Consider the following 21991-nt stretch of genomic DNA (forward strand, 5'->3'; position numbering starts at 1 on the left):
GGGCTGAGGGGGAGGCCAGTGCGGGGCTGTGCCTGTGGCAGAGAGCCGTGCCCGGGGCTGCGTGATAAACTCGGCACTGCCGAGTCAGTATGGTTGGGAAAGAGCTCGGACGGCCTCCAGTCCAGCCTGCCACCCAGCACAACCAGACCACGTCCAGTCTTTCCTAAAACACCTCCAGGGATGGTGACTCCACCACTTGCTTGGGTTGCCCATTCCAAACTGAACTCTTGTTCCCCCAAATGGACATATCTGTATTCTGAACCATGTGCTCAGCACAAATCCCAACCAGCCACTAGACACTGTGAAGAAAACAACACCAGCTAAAGCCAACATGTTCCACTCATTATTCCACACCACTGACATCATGCAGAGGTCCCAGACTCAATCTCCTGCTTGTGAGAACACTCCTTCACCCATGTCAAGCAGGGCCCCTGCTACATGGCCTGATATGATGGATGGATTTCATCAGCTTAAAATCTTCTGAAGTTAGATATTAAAACATTTAGGTTGGATATTAGGTAGAAGTTCTTCACCCAGAGAGTGGTTGGGTGCTGGAACAGGGTCCCCAAGAAAGTGGTCACAACACCAGCCTGACAGAGCTCAAGAAATGTTTGGAAAACACTCTTGGGTACACGGTGTGGCTCTTTGGGGTGTTCTGTGCAGGTCCAGGAGTTGGACTTGACAATCCTTGTGGATTCCTTCCAACTCAGGATATTCTGTTTCTTCCAGCTACATATCATGGCAAAGGCTACAAATGCAGGTTGCAGGGGGAATAAAAGGCTCACCACACCCCAGCAAACCCTGCAGATGCTGCTGCCCCTCAGAGCAAGACCTGCCTCGGTTCACATCTCAGTGAAGGTGGGGTTTGCCCCCGGAAAAAACACCAACATCGAAGCAATCACTTGTGAAAACACAAAACACTGGTTTTTTGGGTGCAGGTGGCTGCGCTACAGCCCACAGATCCTCCAGGTCAGCCCAGAATACCATGTACTGGTACACTTGAGCACTTCAAACAAAAAAGAAAAAAAAAAAAAAAAAAAGGCTGCAACAAACATCACCTGCAAAGTTGTTGACATCTAATTTGCATACGGGATAATGATGTGTGACTCAGCCCTGGTCACACTGCGAGTGCGTGGTGATGCCAGAAATAGCTCCTCCAGATGCCTTGGTCTGAGCATGAACTACAGAGCAAGCGTGTTTCCCATGAGGGGGCAGTTTCCTATCCCCAGCTCCTTGTTGCTTTACCAGCAGCTTGTGCTGACTGAAGGCCTGTCAGAAAATTAATGAGATGCATGCTCTGGTCCTCATAGCCAGTGTTGGTGCGGTGGCTATAGACTGTGCATATGTCCTGAGGGGGTTGTTCTGCCATTTGCCACAAACTGAGCACACTCGCTCAACATATTTGTTCGCTCTGTTCCCCTTGGAGATTTTGGAAGATACAGAGCATGATGGAAGGGAGCCCAATTTGCTTGTTGGATGGGCTCCCTTATCAGTGCGTCGAAACAGCGAATGTTCAGACTCTAATAAGTACCTCCAGAGCTGGGGATTGGAGCGTGATGGAAATTGTCTGCCCCCCCTCGTCTGGCCAGTGAAATCAAACAGCACATGGAAGGCACTGCTTTAGCATCCAACAGATAAAAGAAAGAATATGCTTTGACTTTCCTGGCCAAAATTTCCCCTCTCCCATGCTGTTGCACAATATGCTGCACTGGGCTCAGAGAATATCTGCTTGTATGCTATATGGGCACATCACCATAAACTTTCTTATAATTCTCAACTTTCATTTCATTTTATTTTTCTAAGAAGCTGCTAGCTGTTACAGCTGAGGAGAGAGAACACCTCATCTGAAAACGAGTATTACAATAGCTCACGTGCAGCTTACAGGTTCTCTGTAGACATTCAATTTGCAAACAGCTGCAGAGGTTTGAAACATTTGTGCCCTGCTGTTCTCTTTTCAAGCTGTTTATAGAGTCCCTTGGGCATTGATTACTACCCGGGTAGCTCTCCCAGCTGTTTGTCTCCCTAACCCACTTGAAGCAGAATTAGCTGAGTTCAAACAATTTAAATAGGAGCCATACACTAACTGTGTTGATTGTGCCTGAAGTGGGTTAGGGAGCACTCAAACAAGTTGCTTTGTTAGCAGAAGTGAGGGGAGGGGTAAGACATAGTAACATCTTAAGCTGTTGCAGAGGATGACATCTGTCTGTAGTTTAAATAACATAGACACAAGTCCATGGAGCACCTGGAACACAAATTGTGCCATGAAACTGTGATGACATATGCCAGCTGATGGTCTTGGAGCCATGGGAAATATTAAAACATTCATTCATCCTTGTGCTATATTAGAAACTCAGTATGTAATGATTACTTAAATGGCAATAACAATAACTAGTTTCTCAGCTAGAAAAGGAAGAAGGAGATACCTGATCTAAGGTATAGGGAACGGTAAATTCTTCCAAATCCATCCATCATCATGCGGCGTTTGGAGGATACCCTGGGCTCTCCCTTGGAACACAGCCCTTGTAATTGTCATTTCATGCTTTAAGTCCACAGGCATCATTATCTCCTTCTGCTCTCAACACCCTATAGGTCACCACAGTTGCTGATTTTAAGCTGTGCTGGAAGGGAAATGGACACCCAAGGAGGTCTCAATTTGGATGTCTGTAGTGCCTGCCACGAGTTACATAATTTAAGCTTTGTTGTCTTATGTTGGTTTGTCTACACCCCTTTTCACCACAGCATCCAAATGCCCTCCAGGAATGTGTTCAGTGAAGTGGCTAAATATCTGCCACTCTTTCATTTCAGGCTCAAAGGCAGAACTGTGTAGGCAGTAGAGGGTTGGGGGTTTACTTTTTATTTTAGGGGTTTTATCTTCAAGTGTTGATGTTACTGTATGTTTACAACAAAGAAAGTAATCTAAGGGAGTAGAAGGTGGGGTAGCTTTGATAATCCTTTACTCCCATTAGAATTTATTCAGCGCTAACAGAGCAGGTCCCAAGAAACTCGGATAACTTTGAAAATGCACATCTGCACTTAGCTACGAGAAGCCAGTATGTGAGAGGGAGGTGCTTGTAATGCTTTGTGTTAAGATGAACTGCATGTTGTGCTCTAGATCCTGCATCTCCAAAGGTAATAGCGCCATACCCAGCTATATCGTGTTGCTGTTTCAGGGAAGGGGTAATGGAAACCCAGCTTTGGTCACATCTGTAATCTGCCAGGAGGAGACAGGGGTTCTCAAACAAAACAGATGCACAAGATTAGTAGCAGCTCAGAGTCCAGGGCCATCACCAAATGAATTAGCAGGTTAACCAATAGTGTTTGCATACCCTCAAAGAAATGAGCCTACAAAAAAGGTTTTCTTTGTTTACATAACCTCTCCCCTGCTTGAGATCAGCTTCAGTCAGCTTTTCCTCCTTGCTGAGCTGCTCTGTAAAAGCACGCTGCTGTCTCACTGGTACTGATAACACCTAAGATCTGCTGAAGGACTGTGCTGCTGGCACTGTGGGTCTTCACATTGCCCAAACAACCTGCCTGCAGGCCACATGTTCATGGTAAATTCTAGTTGAAAGGATTAGTTGGCAGGGTGTACATCTTCATATTTAGTGGACAGTTTCATAGAGGCCCTGAGAACATTCTCCTGCACTTCTACCTCCTCACAGAGGTCATCAATATCTTGAATTGTGTAACATGAGGATGAGGAAGCAATATCACTTGTCTCCTGAAGTTTTTATGCTGTCCAGCTATCATGCTTCATCAAAAATAATATGTTTTGGCGTATTTTTTAAATTATTTTCAAATATAAAATTTCAATCTTTAGATTCATGTCCAGTCAGCATTCTTTCTTTAAACTTTGATTTTTGATGTGGAGAACTGCTGTCATATCATATTCAGTGAATTACTTTTGAGTTAGATAAACTATCTCTCTGATTTTGTTCATCGTACCAGCTGAAACCAGTGCAGACATCTCAATCACAAATACATGATTGAATTCCTGCCTTGTTTTCTAACTATCAGAAGCGATGACAACAAAAAAGACTCACTTCAGAAGCTCAGAAAGCAGCAGCACAAAAAACAGGTCTTTAATCCCTGATCACTGTAAACTTGAGGCTGGTTTAAGAGCAGCTGTTAGGCAGTTGTCATCGTACAATCACTTAGGAAAGGTCACCAAGTAATGATATTCACACACCAGCCATCACAGCGTGTTACTCAATCCCTAGAAAGTAAATAGAGGGAGAAGCTAAACCTTCCCTTGGCTGCAAACCCCCTCAAAAAGAGCAGTAACACAGTGTGAACTATTCAAACAAAGATGTATCTGTAAAGCACACATTAGCTTATTGCACCTATGTACAGATGTTTCTAGGACCATTCTTCAGCAGGGTACTTCAGTCCATCTGCAATTTAAAGTACATAGGTACTCCCGCTGAAAACAACAGAACCATCCATGTCCCTGAATTTATATGTCCTTTAAAGAAGTCTGCAAATTGAGGCCTTTAATTCCTGCCAAACAGACCTTAATGTACTGTGGCAAACAACTACAAGCTGTTTATGCAAAGAGTCTAAAAAAGTACTTGCTGTCTTTAAATTATATCAGGGTCTTATGATACAAGACAAGTTAAAGACAGTTTGGTTGACAGGGGACAGAGATGTATTTTGTAGAATAAGTGTCTTATTACTGAGTGTCTTTCCTAGTTGTGCCCACTGTTGTGGGTCCCTTGTGTGCTTCATAGATCCATGAGGGAATATTGCCATTATTGGCACCTGTCTGTTCAAAAGAAGTTTTTGTTTCCTAACTAAAAATTTTTCACTGCTTCTCAGGTTTCTAAAACATCTCCTGTGTCTGCTTTTTCTGTGCTAGGATTGAACAGAATCAGAATCCAAAACTCCTGCTGATATTGTACTACCAGCCATGATATAATCAACTGCTTCCTACCTTCCTCTTTCTATAAGCCACTCTAGATTTACTATTGGCGTGTATTTTCTTAAATTTTGCACAGCGACTTCCTCCCTCCCTTTCCTGAATGGCCACTGTTAATTTAGATCTACTCAGAAACGTTTTGGATTCTATCTAATCTATTTTCTATTTATACTACATTCATCACCATGGTAGCTGAATGCCTTAGAAAGTGCCTTTGAGGTAGAGGCTATGCAAAGCTTATTTTAAACCACTCTGATTCTTTGCCTTTAAAATTGAATTCTCACAACTTCATCTTACCCCAGCTGAGAAATTGCCCCTTTGCCCTTTGCAAGGAACCTTCAGTAATTTGAAGCCAGTCCAGCACTTGGGACCCAGTTTTAGCTAAGAATATCAGCTGCAGCAGCTCTCACACCTATGTAAATAATACACTTATGTTTTGATAGTTCTCATATTCAAAGAGAAATATTATGATATAGAACATTTATAAATAATTAAAGCAGCAGTTCCACAAATGTGAGCAAAACTGGTAGACTTGCAGTAAACTCATAATCACTTTCACCTATATTAATGTGCCCATCTACTCAAAATCTGATTATTGACTGCTGTACAGTCTAAGTCTGCATATTGAGGTGTATATGTATATATAATGACATAACTGTGTCACATGCTTTTAAAACAGAACACCCAATTTTGTTCCATACACTCAGTCCTGTGTACTTTGTGAAGTTGCACCATGAAATTTGCAAAAAATTGCAGCTCTAATTTTAAAAAGAGTACACCAGAAGCCATATTTTTACATCAGGGGATTTTGCACCTGCACTTCTGAAGAATTCTGGCAAACAACAGAAGGTCTAGCCAGTACCTGGGGAAGGTCTGAACTACTCCATTCATCTTGCTTAACAATCCCAGCAATACACTAATGAATTGTAAATTTAAGGAAGAAAAAATAAGTCTGCCCATATTGAACAGAGTCAGTTGTATTTGTCAACTTTTTATATTCATTGTAGTGTTCACTTTCAAATTCCTCCTTTGGTTTTTCAGTTTGATATTCTTAGGAAAAAAAGTTGATATTATCTGATAGATTCTTCCCTCCCTCCAACAAACTCTCTGGGCAATTTCAACCAAACTTGAGTCAAGGGTAGAGGTCTGAAAGACCTTCAGGAGTTGTGCAAATAAAATTGCTGAGGGAAAGGCCAAATATTGCCCTCTCAGAGAGACTGCAGCATCAGCACAGCTCTTATTAGACAACAACAAATTAACATGGCAGAGGCAACTTCCAGGTGCCACTGTTTAAAGGACTATTTGCTTTTTTTGCCTGAAACAGCCACAGATACCCAGCAAAAAGGCACAGAATGCAGCAACACAGTGATGAATTTGTCACTGTTGGAGCATGTATGATCTCCCAAATAAAAATCACCAAGACAGAGAGAGATTTAAGTTCATGCAGGGGTCCTGCAGCATGCAAACAATAACCCAGCTCCACACGATATAGAACCACACTGCTCTGAAAAGTGCATCACCCGTATGTGTGTGCTGAACCTCCTGTCCAATGGTTCCATCCTTAAATAAAATCACCTGTAAACTGAATTGAGCCTCTATTACTCTAGATTGACAGCTGCACATCTTGTCTCTCGTGCACTGAATGGAATATTTTCTCCTATTCCTGGCTGAGTCATTAAAATACCATTCAGATAACTTTTATGCAATGTAGTTTTTATCAGAATCAAACCTGCTCGAGTTTTGTGGTTTGCTAAGTTTCTCATGACATGCTGTTCATAAAGCATAGATGTGTTTGTCACAACAATGCCATATGAAACCTGCTCTGAGGCCCAGAAAACCTGATGGTAAAGGAGAAGTGATTTCTTCATACAGACCATGAAGCAAACAAGAGATCACAATAATCTGATGAGACGATCTCGACATCCTCCAGCCCAGCCTACCTCCACAGACATGTCAGTAGACTCGTTTGGACAAGCAGTTTGTTGTTTGTTTTCTTTTAAAATACATCAAATGAGTAGACATGTCAACAAAGCAACAACATATTTTTCCAGTTACTAAACACATTTGTTAATCAGCCAAGCCAGAGATAGAGTGAAGCCTCTGTGATGAAGTCTTTGGTTCTCGAAGTCACGGCAGCACTGTCAACACAACACAAACATCATTTTGATCTAATCAGGCTTTAAGAAAACATTTATTGTAGCTGAATACAGCTGTTCAAAAATCACAGACATCCAAACTGCATTTGACAGGATCAGCCCCAGAGGCAAAAAATGGGGTCTGACCAAGCTTTACTGCAGGGCACGAGCTGGTCTGAAGCACCATTAAAAGCAAGATGCTATTCCTCATCTCCTAAACCCCTGCTATTTAGACCAACTATCTCTCTGAGTCTGTGTGTAACTTTCCTAAGCAGCAGAACTATTTTTAAAAAAGGCTTTTGAGGAACAACTTGTGAATTTTTCAGGTTGCAACAAGTCACACACCAGAAGGGCTCTGAGGCTGGTACTGGCACACAGTAATTGGAGGTGGAAACTCAGCCTTCCACAGAGGCCAAGGGCTAATTTTCTTCAGTTACATGAAAATCCTGGGATATTCCTTCTGTCAACAGTGAAATAGGCTGCTTCATTCTCCAAGGCCTTGCCACAAAAATCTTCTCAAACACTGGAGCTAGACCTTGCTGCTAACCCAAGCAAATACATCTTTATTTGGCACATACATATTAAAATTCCCCAGAATCTCTAGTTGGACCTAACTCACTGCAAGTATGCATCCATTTAGCAGTAAAAATGCTGAGTGTGAGGTGTTGTTTTGACTCTAAGTTCACAGGTCCAACATCCAACAGCTGTCATTCACTGGAAAGTGCTCAGACCTGTGGTAATTGTCCATTGATTTACACCTTTTTTTCCTTCTTTACCTCAAGCACTGTAAAGGTTTATGCAAACCTCAGCATTTTGAAGTTATATAAACTCAGTCACTTCCAAAACTTATTATTTCCCCACATTATATATCAAGGGAAACCCATCTTCCCAAAGCAGTATTTTAATCTTCTCCGATATGGACAAATAATTTTCTCAAATACATTTTGCTGCTGCTTCCCCCTCAGCTCCTCTATCTCCACTCATACCTCCCTGCATCCAGCTCCATTTGTTTTGGGGCACTGAAATATTTATCAACTAGCAGACAAACTAGGCTTTTTCCACAAACAAAGAATTTTGCTAACAAATAATAAAATGTTTTGATACTACTGCTGTACAGAAGCAACCCTGAGTCTCCTGTATCGTGGCATCGGCGTTTGCGAAAACAAGAACTTTCAACTCTGTGGACACCTGGTTTCACACACCACCTTCACGTACACCGTAGTGCAACAGGTCTGTTCTGCAACTGGAAATAAAAATACAATTGCAGCACCTGTAAACATATGCAAACCATTTCTAATCTTTGTATCTCAGCTACGGGCAGCCGTGACGGCGCGGCCGCGCGGAGTGGGCTGGGGGTGATTAACCGAGTGGGTGGCGCTTTTTCATTGATCTCTTCTCCCTGCTTGTTGCCCCAGCAAAGCAGATCAAAGTTAAATTAAATGTACTTACCCACACTACAAGCAGACCCCCAGCTGAGGCAGACATGCATGACCACTATGCCATAAATCCTTGCATATCAGATTTCCTCTTGCCTATACTCCCACTCTGAGAAAGGCTTGTAGCAACTCTTTAGAGCAGCTAAGGAAGAAGTACTTCTCTGGGACTTGTGTGGGTGCCATGCCTTTCCTCAGCTGGTTTTGTTTTGTTGTTTGTGGGGAGTCTTTGCATAAAAATCTTTCATTACAGCAGCTCAGGCTATCACACCATGAGGTTCAAAGTAAGAAACACTATCAGCAGATGCAAGCAGTGAGGTGAAGATTCAGTACTAATAATCTTAAAGCCTGACAAGAGGCAAGTGGGAATCACACACTGACAAAATAAGCAGATGCAATCAAGCAGCTGCACCCTTTACAATAGAGCAAGTTTTTATCTTATCTATTCATTGCAGATGCACTATTACTTTTCCACTTAGCCAGGTACTCTGGCTCCCTCAGGAAAGGTATGGAATTGGCCTGAAGAAAATAGGAAAGAAAAATGTTCATACTGTTTGAAAAATGTATCTGCTTCACAGTTTTGTAGATGAAATATGAGATTCTAATGTAATTCAGAAGCTGAGAGTTCCACAGAATAAGGCAATAAAGATTATCCAGCAGTCACAGTCTGCCAGGCATACTGCAGGGACACAGTCACTGCATGACTGCATCATCACTTTGTGAATCCTTACTTACTTTGTAATGACAATGTCATGGGTCATCTCTGTGCACCACAGCTCAGACACTGGCATTTCTGCTGGGATTTGAAGAAAGAGAAATACAAGGAGCTTGTTCTAGATTGACTTCTCTAATACGATTAAGCTAAAAAAAAAAAAAAAAAAAAAAAAAAAAAAAAAAAAAAAAAAACCAACCAAAATAAAAAAACCACCTGCTGATTTGATAGCCAGAAGGTCAGATCCTCCTCATTTACGTTACCAGCAAATCAGCCAGTTTGGAGAACTCAAAATAGTGATTCTAGCCACTTATTGTATTGCTAAATAACTCCCAGAGGAACATATTGTATACATATACGTGTGTGTGTATGTATGTATGTATGTATATACATCAATATCAACTTCTGTCATCACTTTGGAATAAACCTTGCCTGAGGTCTGAAAAAGAAGCAACATAGTGAGCCCTTAAAGGCTGCCTCATAATTTTGCTTTCTGCAAAGCTCCTTGGAAAAAAGTAAAATAAAACATGATCTTAGTATATCCAAGTGAGCCTTACACAGGAGTTCACTGCTGAACACGGGTGGAGATGACAGCTCAGTCTCTGCAGCACACTCCCAGGGTGTTAAAGACCCAGACTCTTCTTTCCCACAGCTTCCACTTCTCCAGAAAGATTTTCCAGCCACTGGAATATAAACTGCTTTGCCCCAGTTCTGTGTATCTCCTATGACAGCTGGCAGACTGAGCTGCAAAGAGGACAGTGTTCAATAGGCCAGGTGAGAAGCTAAGCATCAATCTGACTCCTTCATTATGAGCACCTCCAGAAGGCAGGAATCTGGTTCCCACTCAGTGACTGCTTGTATTTTTCCATTTAAGAGTCCACCTACCATTACCTACCTTCCTAAAGGTATTCAGTATTCTTGATCTGCAAGGGACAGAGACACCCCCCCAGGCAGTCCCAACTCCGGCACCTGGTCTCAGACACATCTTCATCTCATCATCTATCCCAGGAGCTTCTTCCTCAGCCCACAGGCTGCATCATCCCATAGATTCATTACAAACAAAAGGAGACTTATTGCCTCCAGCACACTGACATGGCCTCTGAGCTATCTGTCTTCACTTGGAATCACTGCCTGATGGCCGGGAATTAGTTTTGAAGCATTATTTCACTTTAACCTAATGCCTGAAGCTACTGGGTATATCAAGTCCTCGGCTGTGTTTTCAAAAGCACTTGTGCAACCTCAGATGCCCAGAGTCACTTTCAAACTGACTCACTGAAAACACTCTCTTACAGCCTCCAGTTGTCTCCAGAGGACAAGAGGTGAGTAAGACTGAAAAAAAAAAGGAGGTTAGAAGATATATACATAAATGTATCTGTGTACACAATGATAATATTTAACATCACAAGAAAATTAATAGAAAGATATTTTACAAATTATATAAACCATTAAGTTTTGGAGTACAGATGAAAAACTCCTTGATATAAACCAAGGATATATTTCCCTTCCAGTAGAGGGTTCTCTAATGGTCCACTGGTTTCTCTTATCAGTGCTTTGAACCAAATGGTAGTTCCTCTCTTTGGAGCTAGTGAGGTTCAAACCATGAAGAGCTTCACTAGTTAAAAACTTTTATTTTAAACTGTACTATATGTCAAAATAGAATATAGATCCTGACTGTCAGTTGAGAGTTTCTTCCAAATTTCCTTTTGATGCCCAGTTTGGCACCCAGCACTTGTGAGCAGGTTATTTCCTCCCTGTCCTCATCAAGCAAACTGCCACAGGGCTGTCTTGTCTCCTTGCAGGTGGCAGGAAGAAGTCATCACAAAAAGGAAATCCTATCATAGCCTGATGAGCATTATTTTGGGCAGCTTTTTCTGCTAAAGGAGTCCCTGCTCCTACATTGTTATGCCTTGTACCTCCTAGGTTGCTGCAAGTCAATCAGAGCAGGGAGCTGAGCTAGATAACCCCCCACCTCTTCTTTTTCAGCCAGAGTTTTTTAAGTCAGATTAGCTCTCCCTTTGCACTTCACCACATGCCCAAATGCTTGTGCCAGAGTAGCAGAAGGAGGAGTAAGAGAGTGGGAAGAAGTGGCTGGAAGTAGGAGGAGGTGAGGGAGCAGAAGGGACTTCTTCAGCTCTGAGGCCTGCAGCCTAAAAAAATAACTCCCTCACTGGGATCAAGTACTCCTGGGGTGCCCTTGTGAGGATGGATGTACTTACTCCCTGAAATGCTTCACTTGATGACTCTTCATGTACTGGCAATTATTTAATTTGCTGTAACAGAGATCTGCCACTGAACACATCATTTTCCAGTGAGGACATTACCTGTAACAGACAGAGGGTTTCAGGCAACCACTGTCAACATCTCCCCCAGTGTGTTGGCCTTTGGGCTTTTGTATGTCTCCAGCCTTGTCTTAGGGCACTGAACAGATTCTCACCTAAAGCAACTCTGTAAGCAGGCGTTCTGTTGCCTCGGATTTCACACAGCCCACAGCGCAATCACAGAACCTGCAAGCGGCTCGGTTATATTTAGAATCCCACATTGTCATTACTTTCATCCTTCAAAACGGAGGTGGGGAGGGAAATAAAGAACAGAGGCAGATGAGGAATGCACAGCTGGAGAATGTCAGCAGGCATCGAAGCACTGGCTGGGCCTGCTTCACCTCCTGTTTAACTGAAAGGGGGTGGGTGAGCCTGAGAAAAAGAAAATGGGCATTTATTTCTCTTGCCCTGGTCAACACCTGGCTGCCCCTGCAAAGACAGTGCTCTGGTAACCCTCCAAGCATCGTTTTCTGTGCCAAGTCACTGCTGCCACTGAGGAACAAGTGGGAACAAGGGAAAGGACAGAAGTCAAAGAGCTGCCAGTGAGGAGGGGAGCACGTGGCTGCTACCTGGACTGAAATATCCCACAGGAAAAGTGAGACAACATGCCATAAGGACAAAAGGGACTGAAAACAAAAGGTGATAAAATGAAAAAAGAAAGCAGTGTCACAGTTCATTTAGCAATATAGAGATACATATATGTAAGCAGAGATGCTTATAATTAATTATTTAAATATTTTTTTTTCTGATTCCCTTGGATGTGAAGTGGGATTTTTTTCTGAGACAGGATCCCAAGAGCAAGAGGGCAATATTGAAGATACAGATAAAGTCTGAATTCTACCTCCAAAAGACACTTCCACAATTGCTCAAACTTATCAGCACTGTTTCCTGTTCATTCTCCAGGCCCCTCATTTATGTCTGTGTTAAAACATGAGCAGAGTTGCTTCCAGGGGAAGCAAACTGACCTATTTGTGTTCCCTTTCTGCTCCTAAGGCAGCTTCATTTAACTTCTCAGAGGTACTTCACCTCTTGAAAGCATGGAGAACACTTGCTCCTACAGCTGTAATAGTGAGTAAAATCAACTGAATTATGCCTTTATTTTTTTATCTCATTGCTACTCTTTACATTAATTTGTGAGGTTGAGGATTACTTTAGTGAACTCTCTGGCCTGTTGGGGCTTTGCCAATGGCAAGAGGGAAAAGGGAATAGAGAGAAAGATTCTGGCTATTTTATTTTATTATTGAAGGAACTATTAGGTTCACTTTAGAAGAGCAGGAAAACACAATAGTCTGCTGAAGCCCCCAGATTATGGGGTAAGAAGAGCTTTTCTGGGCTCCCATAATTGTGTTACTCTTTAATCCTTGTTGTCCTTAATTTCAGAAAAAAATCCCAGCAATATTAGGGACTGTCATGTTCAATTAGAAGCTGTGGTGTTGATCTCAGAGTCATAACCACATCAGCCCCCCCATATTTCCCCTCTGTTGCAAACCAGCCCCATTCTTTGCTCTCAGCATCCTCAGTAGCAGTCAGACCAGTGATTCCACTTAAGTGTATTTTGCAGATGTTTCCATGTCCCATTCTCCTTCTACAACTGCATCCTGAGAAGCAGATTTTCCAATTAGCATAGACACACATAAGTCTCTTAGAAAGCCAGGACCTTTGTTGATGGCTGTGAGATGTCAGAAGCTCTTATTGCATAGGATCCTTGTAGTAATTTTTAACATTCAGTTAACTTCTGAAATACCTGTTGGACATGGAGGGGTTCTCAGAAATCCATGGCCATGAACTGTGCAGGTCTCACAAGTCTGCTACTGCTTCCCAACTTTCCAAGTTGTCCCAGATCACCTCCTTTGTTGTTGACCATCTGTTTAATCAATCCAAGCAAGGGCTAGCATGCAGGTCTTTAGGAGAAGCACTGCAACACACTGGTTGCTACTATTTTTATGTGTGAAATCACTCTTGATTTCTGAAATTCTGAAATTCTGCTCCCATCAGAGGATTTATTCAGAAATTGTTTTAGCCTACGGATCTATCGCAGTTCCCTCACAAATGAAAGGGTAGAAACTGCCCTGTGTTGGGTCAGTCACAAAAACCATTTTGGATCACCTGCAGGTGGTATGGCAACATGGTATTTTCTTCTGGATGCTTCTTTGCATGCTTCAGAATTTCAGGCTTTGTTTTTGAGACTAAATCTCACAAAGGATAAATTTATTTCTGAGATTTAATAGTGCTTTGAGGTCTCACTGCAACTGTAGTTACTTTTTTCAAGCTAAATACAGAAGCATGTCCTGGCCTCTCTCACTTCTGCTTTCATGATGCCATCTCTGCACCAGGGAATTGAGCACCAAAACTGGGGTACCATCCTTCCTCTCACCTCCATCAGGTCCCAGCAGCGTTGCAAGGCTGACCTGGTTCAGTGCATAACCACCAGCACAGCCCAAATGAGACAGCAAGAATGTGCAGCCCAGAGAGGGTTCACAACTTCCAGGAGCAGCTTGAGCTTATGTTGTTTTAAAGCAATCAGGCAATTGCAACCTTAGCCTGCACATTGAAAATTTTAAATTACTCAGGTGTGGTTTAGTGAAGTGATTAATGTTTCAATAGAACACTGTTCCCTGCTGCAGTGATTATCACAGGTTATGGCAGTGAAAGAGCTGAACATGTTTTCATGATCTACATAAGCTGAAAAACTATGTCAGAAAACCCCATTTGCAGAGAAAGGATGTTATCACATCCCCCCAGAGATGTGATAACTGATAAGAGATGTTACACTTTTCCCCCCAGAGACTACCATTACCAAATTGCAGTTCTAACTTTTTTTCAAACATTTCTGTAAGAGGAACCTCCTTTTGTAACCTATTCCTCAGCAAGTTTCTTGTGAACATGCATCATCAGAAAATCAGGCCTGCTTATGTGAGTACACAGAACATGCAGTTGATGAAAAAAAGTTATTTATATATATTTTTATATATTTATTTCAAATTATTTATTGAGAATCAATTATCTGCAGATATTTCTGCAGATATTTCTGCAGACATTCAACAACTTGAATGTTGCCTTACAAATTTGTTGCTTCAGTGAACATTCCTATCAGCAGTTTATTGTGAGGGCATGTGCAGAAAATTGAGCACTGAAATAGGTATAAACACGACCAAAATGAATACATTTAAAAATTATCCCAAAGTGAATTTTTTCAGTAGTGTCAGGACACAATGAACATAGGCAATCAAAACACAGGATAATGTTCCCGGGCCATGACAACCATCTAATCTAACAGAATATTAGATGGCTATTTTCTTTAACAAACAGTAGGAAAAGGTTTCCCATCCTAGGGGAGTTTCAGTATTTCAAAACCCAAAGAGCAAAGTCTTGTACTCTAATTCACCAGTGAGCTGAGCTATCAAGAGCATTTTTGAAATCCTTCATTTTAACTATGGCCTCCTTTCATTCAAATATCTTAGTGTATTTAATGTTAAGATCAGAAAAAATGTTTCTTGGGGCAGTTTTCACTCTTGAATTGTTAACCTATGATGTCTCAGCAACTTCCAAAACACTCCTGCCTGGAGATTTTGAGGATGAGATATCCATTCAACCCATTTTTATTCAGCCAAGAGAGTCCACAAAGAAGTTTTTGTTTTCTGCCAGCCTTTACTCTGATAGGAGAACTATTGATTGTTAACCTGTTGACCGATTCAGTTCCATGTTGCTCCCATGACCATCTTCCATCCTCACAACAGAAGAACTACAAACACACCAGGGTGCAGGATGTTCTCTACAACTCTCCACATGTGCAACCTCACAGCAGGTACTGCCAGTTGCCTTACACAAGATACTCTCCAAGGCTGATGGAACATCCATCATGGATAATGCAGCTTTCCACAGTACCAGGAGACTGAAAAGGCTCTGAAAAAGCAATGGGAAAGCCATCTTCGATGTCTAGTTTCTGGCCACAGATGTCTAATCTGCACAGATTGGAATTTCTGAGAAAAGTCTAAGCAAGGACAACCCCACAGACCCAGGCAGGCTAACTCACCTGAGACTCCTCTAGCTGCTGTGTGGAAACAAGGATTGCAGAATCAGAGAAACAGCAATAAGCTGCTGAAGGCCATTTGAGCCAAACTCCCACTCAAAGCCAGACTGTCACCAGCTGTAACTCAAACCAGCTGTGGATTTATCCTGAATCTTGAAAACCTTCAAGGACCAAGATTTCACAACTCTTCCAAAAAATGTATTCCAGTGCTGTGCTATACTTTCCTCCTACTGAAGAAATTTTGCTAATGTCCAGTTTCAATCTCTCAAGATGAAAACTGTGGCCCTTGCCTCAAATTTGCTCTGAGTTTCCACCCTTCACAATAAGTTTCCAGTTTGTGTTGCTGCATGAGATTATTCTGCTCCAGGTACCAGGCTTCACACACCTTACTCAGTGTCTCAAGGTCCAATCCACAGGTGTTTTCAGTCTCTCTGGACTGAAGCTCTGTTGTTCAGAGTGCTAATCATTTCCCTCAGTTTAGCATCACACACAGGTTTTTAGAAATTGCATTCTCACTGTTCACAAGGAAAATATTGAACACCACCAATCTTGAAGTACAAAACTGAGTTTTGTGCTGTTGATAACTGTTCTTCAAAGCTCATGGTCCAGTCAGTTTTCAACTGATCTAAAAGTCTTTTCATCCACGCTGTACTTCCTCATCTTCCAGATAAGGATGCTGTAGAAGCCTTACTGAAGAGATAACGTATTAAATCCATTCTCCCATCTTTTTAGCCAGTCATTTCACCATAAAAAGCAACCAGGGTGGTCAAGAACAATTTACCTTTGGTAAATAAATCCATCTTCACTCTTCCTTGTTGTTACCATCTTGTCATTTGTCTGTTTGTAAGTGGATTCCCAAAGGATGTGCTCCATGAAGAGCAGACTTGAACTTCAGGAGTAGTGGCAAGGCCAACATCACACAAAACCTAAATTTATTCACAGATATCAAGATATTGGGATATGACTCTGCTGGAAGCACAGCAGGTGTAGTGAGGTTAGCTCAGACCCTACAAAGAGTTTACTCACAGTAGGACAGACTTGGTCACTTTACTGAGCAAGCTTGTGCTGGGGCTTGGAGCCATGGTGAAATCAGACTGCCACAGAAAACCTGTCTGCAGTGCCAAAGATGGGCAGACACTGCAGTAAATGCAGCCCAGGTCTTTCTGACAGATGGAGCTCACAGGCTGTCCAGGCTCAGCTTTAGGTACCTCTGGGATGAGAGCACTGTCAAGTCCAGTTTTAAGACAACAGTCAAAAACAAGGCATTCCCTGAATAGGGTCTGGAGTGAGGTAAAAGTCTGGTGTAGCTTGAACAACAGTTTATAGCCTTCTATAAAAACATACCTTTTTCTATTACTGCTGGCAGCAGATCTGACAGTGTTATCGCTCCACTTATATTTTATGCTTCCTAATTCCAACATATGATGGCACTTCACTTCCCAATATCCATTGACATTCTTTTGATGTATCTTTTGGGCTAGTGCCTAAGCACATTTGCAAATAGTTTAGTGCTCAATTTAAGGCTGAATATATTCCCAGAATTCCTTGGGCGATCAATTATTTATTACTTACAAGTGTTAAGATCAAAAAGAAACGAAATAGATGTATATTCCACGCTGACAGGAGGTCCATGGGGATTACAGAAAACAGAAACTTTAATGCTAAATTTGTGTAAAAAGGATAAAATGGGGATTCCCTAGTCAGTTAAAAAAATATAAAAGAAAAAGAAAAAGAAAAAAAAAAGAAAAGAAATGGCCTGGATTATACAGTTATTTTTCTTGCCCACTTGAAATGCACCATTAGTTCTTTGTATCGCACAGGCAAACTGTGATCTGTTTTCACCAAGAAATACCAGTCAGCTTGAACTCAGTGCCAACTACCCTACTAGAGGATGCCCTTTTAGCAGTGTGCCTAGGGGAGCATAAATACCTAATTAATTAAGATACTGATTCACTCCTATTGACAGGCCTAGGCAATTTGTGTGAATTCTTCACCAGGGTCATAGTGCCTCCATGGATTCTTTGTAAAACCTGGGGTTTGTAAGGGCATCAACTCTCAAGTAAAGGGTAACCCACAGGAGCAGAATTTAGAAAAATCATTCATACTTCATTGAACAGCACTGTAGAAGGCAGAGGACATTTTCACAAGCATGTTTGACTGAGGAAAAATTTTCTTTATTCCCATCAGTGGGGAAAGAGCAGAGAGGGAGGCTCACAAGGTCAAACACAAGACCTCTCCCTCCATGGGCTGCAGGTCAGAGCTCAAGTACTCAAAGAGAAACATCATCTGTAGTCAGTGCTGGCTATGAAAGTGGCTTTACAAATCCCATGTTCTTCTCTGTAAGCTTTACTTACTTATTGCTAACCTGAAACTGTGCCTATAGACTAGCAAGAAAATACCCCTGCCTGGGTCACCAATACAAACCCAGTCCAAGCAAGGGGTATCTGGCAACTTTGCAGTGAGCCAGAGTAGAATCATTCAGGCAGGGCAGAAATAGCTGCAGGAAAAGGACAATGTGGTACAAACAAGCATGAAGTAATTCCAGCTCAGGAAAACAAGCTGATGAAAGGCAAATAAGAAACCTAAACATAAATACAGGTGAATGGCTACACAGAGCAAGTTTATTTCTGATGTATGTCTGCAAGCTGAAAGGTAAAATAGAATATCCAGCAACTGGCCATGAAACTATTCCAGGCCAGACTGGATTGTGCTCTGAGCAACCTGGTCTGATGGAAGGTTACGTGTCTGTGGGCAAGGGGCTGGGAACTAGATGAGCTTTAAAGTCCCTTCCAACCCAAACTGTGTTATGATTCTATGATCACAGATGCCAGAACTAATAAAGACCTGGACTTGCTTTTTCATGGCTAGCAGTCCAGCTTCCAGTGGATTAAATTATTTGCTCTTTGTGGAGTTGTTTTTATTTTTTCAACAAAATAGTAAATCTATCAGCTTTTCAGAGGTCAGTGAAATTATAACACATTTGCAATTTAGGTTACTTATTTCTCAAATAAACAGATAAATTAGACTACCATAAAGCCCAAAGGCATCTAAAGAAAGTGGCAGCTCTCCAGGTAAAAAGAATCAGCCATCTGCTCTAAAAAATAAAAGCAAAAATCTAATAAAACCCAGTGACAGATCACTTCACTCATTGAGAGAAACTTGGAACAGAGAGGCTGAAATCAGTTCCGTGAAACTGGAGGAGTCACACAACAGAGAGGTTGCAACTAATCTGATGGCGCTCACTACATGGAGGCTCAACACATACTTTAAGTCTTAATTCTTACTATCACTACTACTTCTGTTTTTATTATTAATCCTTTTTAGGTCTGCTTACAACTTTGAGATGGTCTTTAGTTGATAAACTTTTTGGGGTTGGAGCATTACTAGGCAAAGGAGGAGATAAGACAACTCGAAACTTTTTTGGTTTATTTCTGGGAGTGATTCTTTTGTGTAATGACTTCTAGAAGAGTCAATTTGTCACCTCTGGAATGAAGGTATTTAAGAGTCTGGACATTCATTAGGAAAACAAGAATTAACTTTATTGAAAGAGTTTAAGTTCAACAATATGAACAAACTGTTTTCAAGCTAGAAGATCTGTTTGGAGCTGGTTTGTGCTGGAATGTCACCCACACAAATCTTGTGAGGGAACATTAAGTGACAATACACTGAAAATGATGAAGCTTATGTTGGAGCAAAATCTCTGTGGCTGGGAAAAGAAAAAAAATGCTCAAAGGAGGAAGCATTTACATTTCAGTTTCTATATTAGATATTATTTAATTAAATATAGAAGTTGGATGTGTTCTTTTTGCAAGCATCCTCACACAATCTAGCTTTCTTGTCAACGTATTGGTTTTCTTCATGCTTTTCCCCTTTTGTTTAAGCTCTCACCTCAGGCCTTTTTCCAGGACAGTGTGTTCGTTCTTTAGACTGCCATCTAAAGTCTAATTCTTGAGACTATTGTATACCAACTGGCAATTTAAATTCAGGACTTTGCATCTTAAAAATAAATTAAATGTTTATACATACAGTGGACTCTCAACAGCCCTGGGGCACCTGAGCTAGTCCTTCCTTCTCCAGAACTCCAGTTTCCTTCTGCTGGCTAAAATTAACAATAGTGAATGTATGAATAAGCAAATAATTTTTAAAAAATACAATAAAAAAAAAATTTGCTCAGGGCTGCATATCCACTTCAAATACCTTCATCTCTTGTACTCTCATTTTTCCTTGCAATAACGGAGGTCTTAAGCACATGCAGTGGAAAATACAGGATCCCAGTGTGGGAGATGTTCAAAATCAAGATTAGGAAAGGGGCATTTTCTCCGGAATACACAATTCAGAAAGACAGAGATGCTCACCCCTAGAGTCTGATCTTTCTGCTATTAGGAAAGTCCTTGCTCCTGCTGCTGAATTGCTACACGAGCAGTGCTGCGGCTCCAGGGGCCCCCTCAGGCTCCCCTCATGCCAAACAAAGGAACACTAATTTTCTGCCTGTAGAAACACGAGTGCTGGGGCATGGAGACCCTGGATACTACGAACTACTCAGAGCTGGAGTGCTTTAAGGAGGATTCTGCTGTTTAAGAAGGAAGAGTGAGGGGTGGGTTGGATCCTGTACTCCTGGATCGCCCACTGTCACTCAGAAATGCCACAGAAAAATATGAAAGAATGAATCATAATAAATAAATAAAGACATACAAATAAATAAAGACATATAAATAAATACATAAGCCCACCAGAAGCCCAAAAAATAGAGGGTGCAATTAAAATCCTTGCTCTACTGAAACCAATGGTAAAGAATTTCTCTCCTTACCTATGTTACTGTTTTTCTTCTAAGAAGCAAGGTCAATGAAAAGGTTTACCATGCAGGGAGAAAAATAAACAAACAACAACAAAAAAGATGAACTATGAGAGTTACATAGCTTTGACAAAATATTACAAAATTGGTAAGATGCCAGCAATGCTGACTGCTGATGTGCAATCTGTCTATCAAGGTGACCAGTGTATTTGATTTACACATTTCTAATTGTTATGCACTAACTATTTCAACATATTAAACATCCTTAATATCCTTTTTTTTTTTTTTTTTTTTTTGCTGCTCAGATGAGTTCTGTGTTTTTACCGTCTCTCTCAAATATTTGTTGCTTGATGTCCATTGAACTGTGACACTTCATTTTGCATTAGATTGTAATGCCAAAGCTGTGTTCAGCTGTGGAGTAGGAGAGCTCCCACAGAACCCTACTGGGACACTCACAATGGTAAGTGATGAGGTAAGAGTGGGCTTCAGTCAACTGACATTCATCTGTGCTGTATATTTTATGGCTCTAAATTCAAGTAGCAATCACTTTTTAAAAATTAGTGCGACATCCTTAATTAGAGGACAAGAACAACAGAGAACCTATAATTATAAAAAAACCCAAAAATCATGTTTGCATGGTTGATGCAGTGAGTAGTGTCTTTGTCATCACAGTGAGTCCACTCTGCTCTTGGGTTAGGTCACTCCTCACTCAGCTTCAAGGGCAATCACTACTAATTAACAAAGCTTTTAAACTCTTCCAGGGAACGTGGCCCAGACCACTGAGGTACTATAAGAATACTCAGACACACAGCTCTTAAAATTCTGTCCCTTATGTTGACTTCTTCCAAAATGCAAAGCATAAACTTCCTTCAATACAACGAACCCAAAACCATTGTGGTTGCATTTTTGTGCCCTCCCCATGGCCATCCAAGTCTTTCTCACCAGAGAACCACCTTCCATGCTCCTGATAATTTGGCACCTGTACCCATATACAGAAAAAGACAAAGACTACTCAGGCTATGCAGAATGACCATCTTCCTTCTGGACTTTAATGAGCAGAATTAGGACTGGACACCAAAACTAGAGGTTTGAGTTGGGTTAAATCTATCTGATGGCATCCATCTAGAGTTAGTCAAGTGGCAGCAACAGTGTGTTTTGTATTGGAGCTGTGTAATTTGGGCTGAAAGAGCAAACAAAGCTAATGCCTTGCATGTGAGGTTAGATTTTCTATTGTGGTACCTGCTAGTAGAAACTCTTTTTTATAGACAAGCATGATTTCTTTGAAGAAACAGAGAACTTCACCCTCAGTTTCTCCTAACTGTAAGGACGTGCAGTATCACTGATAATCTCGCTAGACCCAAAGGGATGATATCATTACTGATCTTTGATGTGCAGATACTGGGAGCTGCTATTCTTATCCTGCTGGTTTTGCATTTGGCCTATGGAGAGAACAAACAGGTTCTGCTGTGTTCTCCCTGTGCCCATCCCTCTTGCCTTGCCCATCCCAGGCTGCACAACTGCAGTGGACGGGCCGTGGTCCGGGAGGAGCAGGTCCTGCTGCTGACCATCAGCTCCTGCCTCAGAGCATCACACACCACGCAAGCCCAGTTCATTCCAAGGACTTATTAAAAATACTCCGGATCCCTTTTAATTTAA

Source organism: Prinia subflava, chromosome 1 (genome assembly GCF_021018805.1).
Source record: "Prinia subflava isolate CZ2003 ecotype Zambia chromosome 1, Cam_Psub_1.2, whole genome shotgun sequence".
Classification (NCBI taxonomy): domain Eukaryota; kingdom Metazoa; phylum Chordata; class Aves; order Passeriformes; family Cisticolidae; genus Prinia; species Prinia subflava.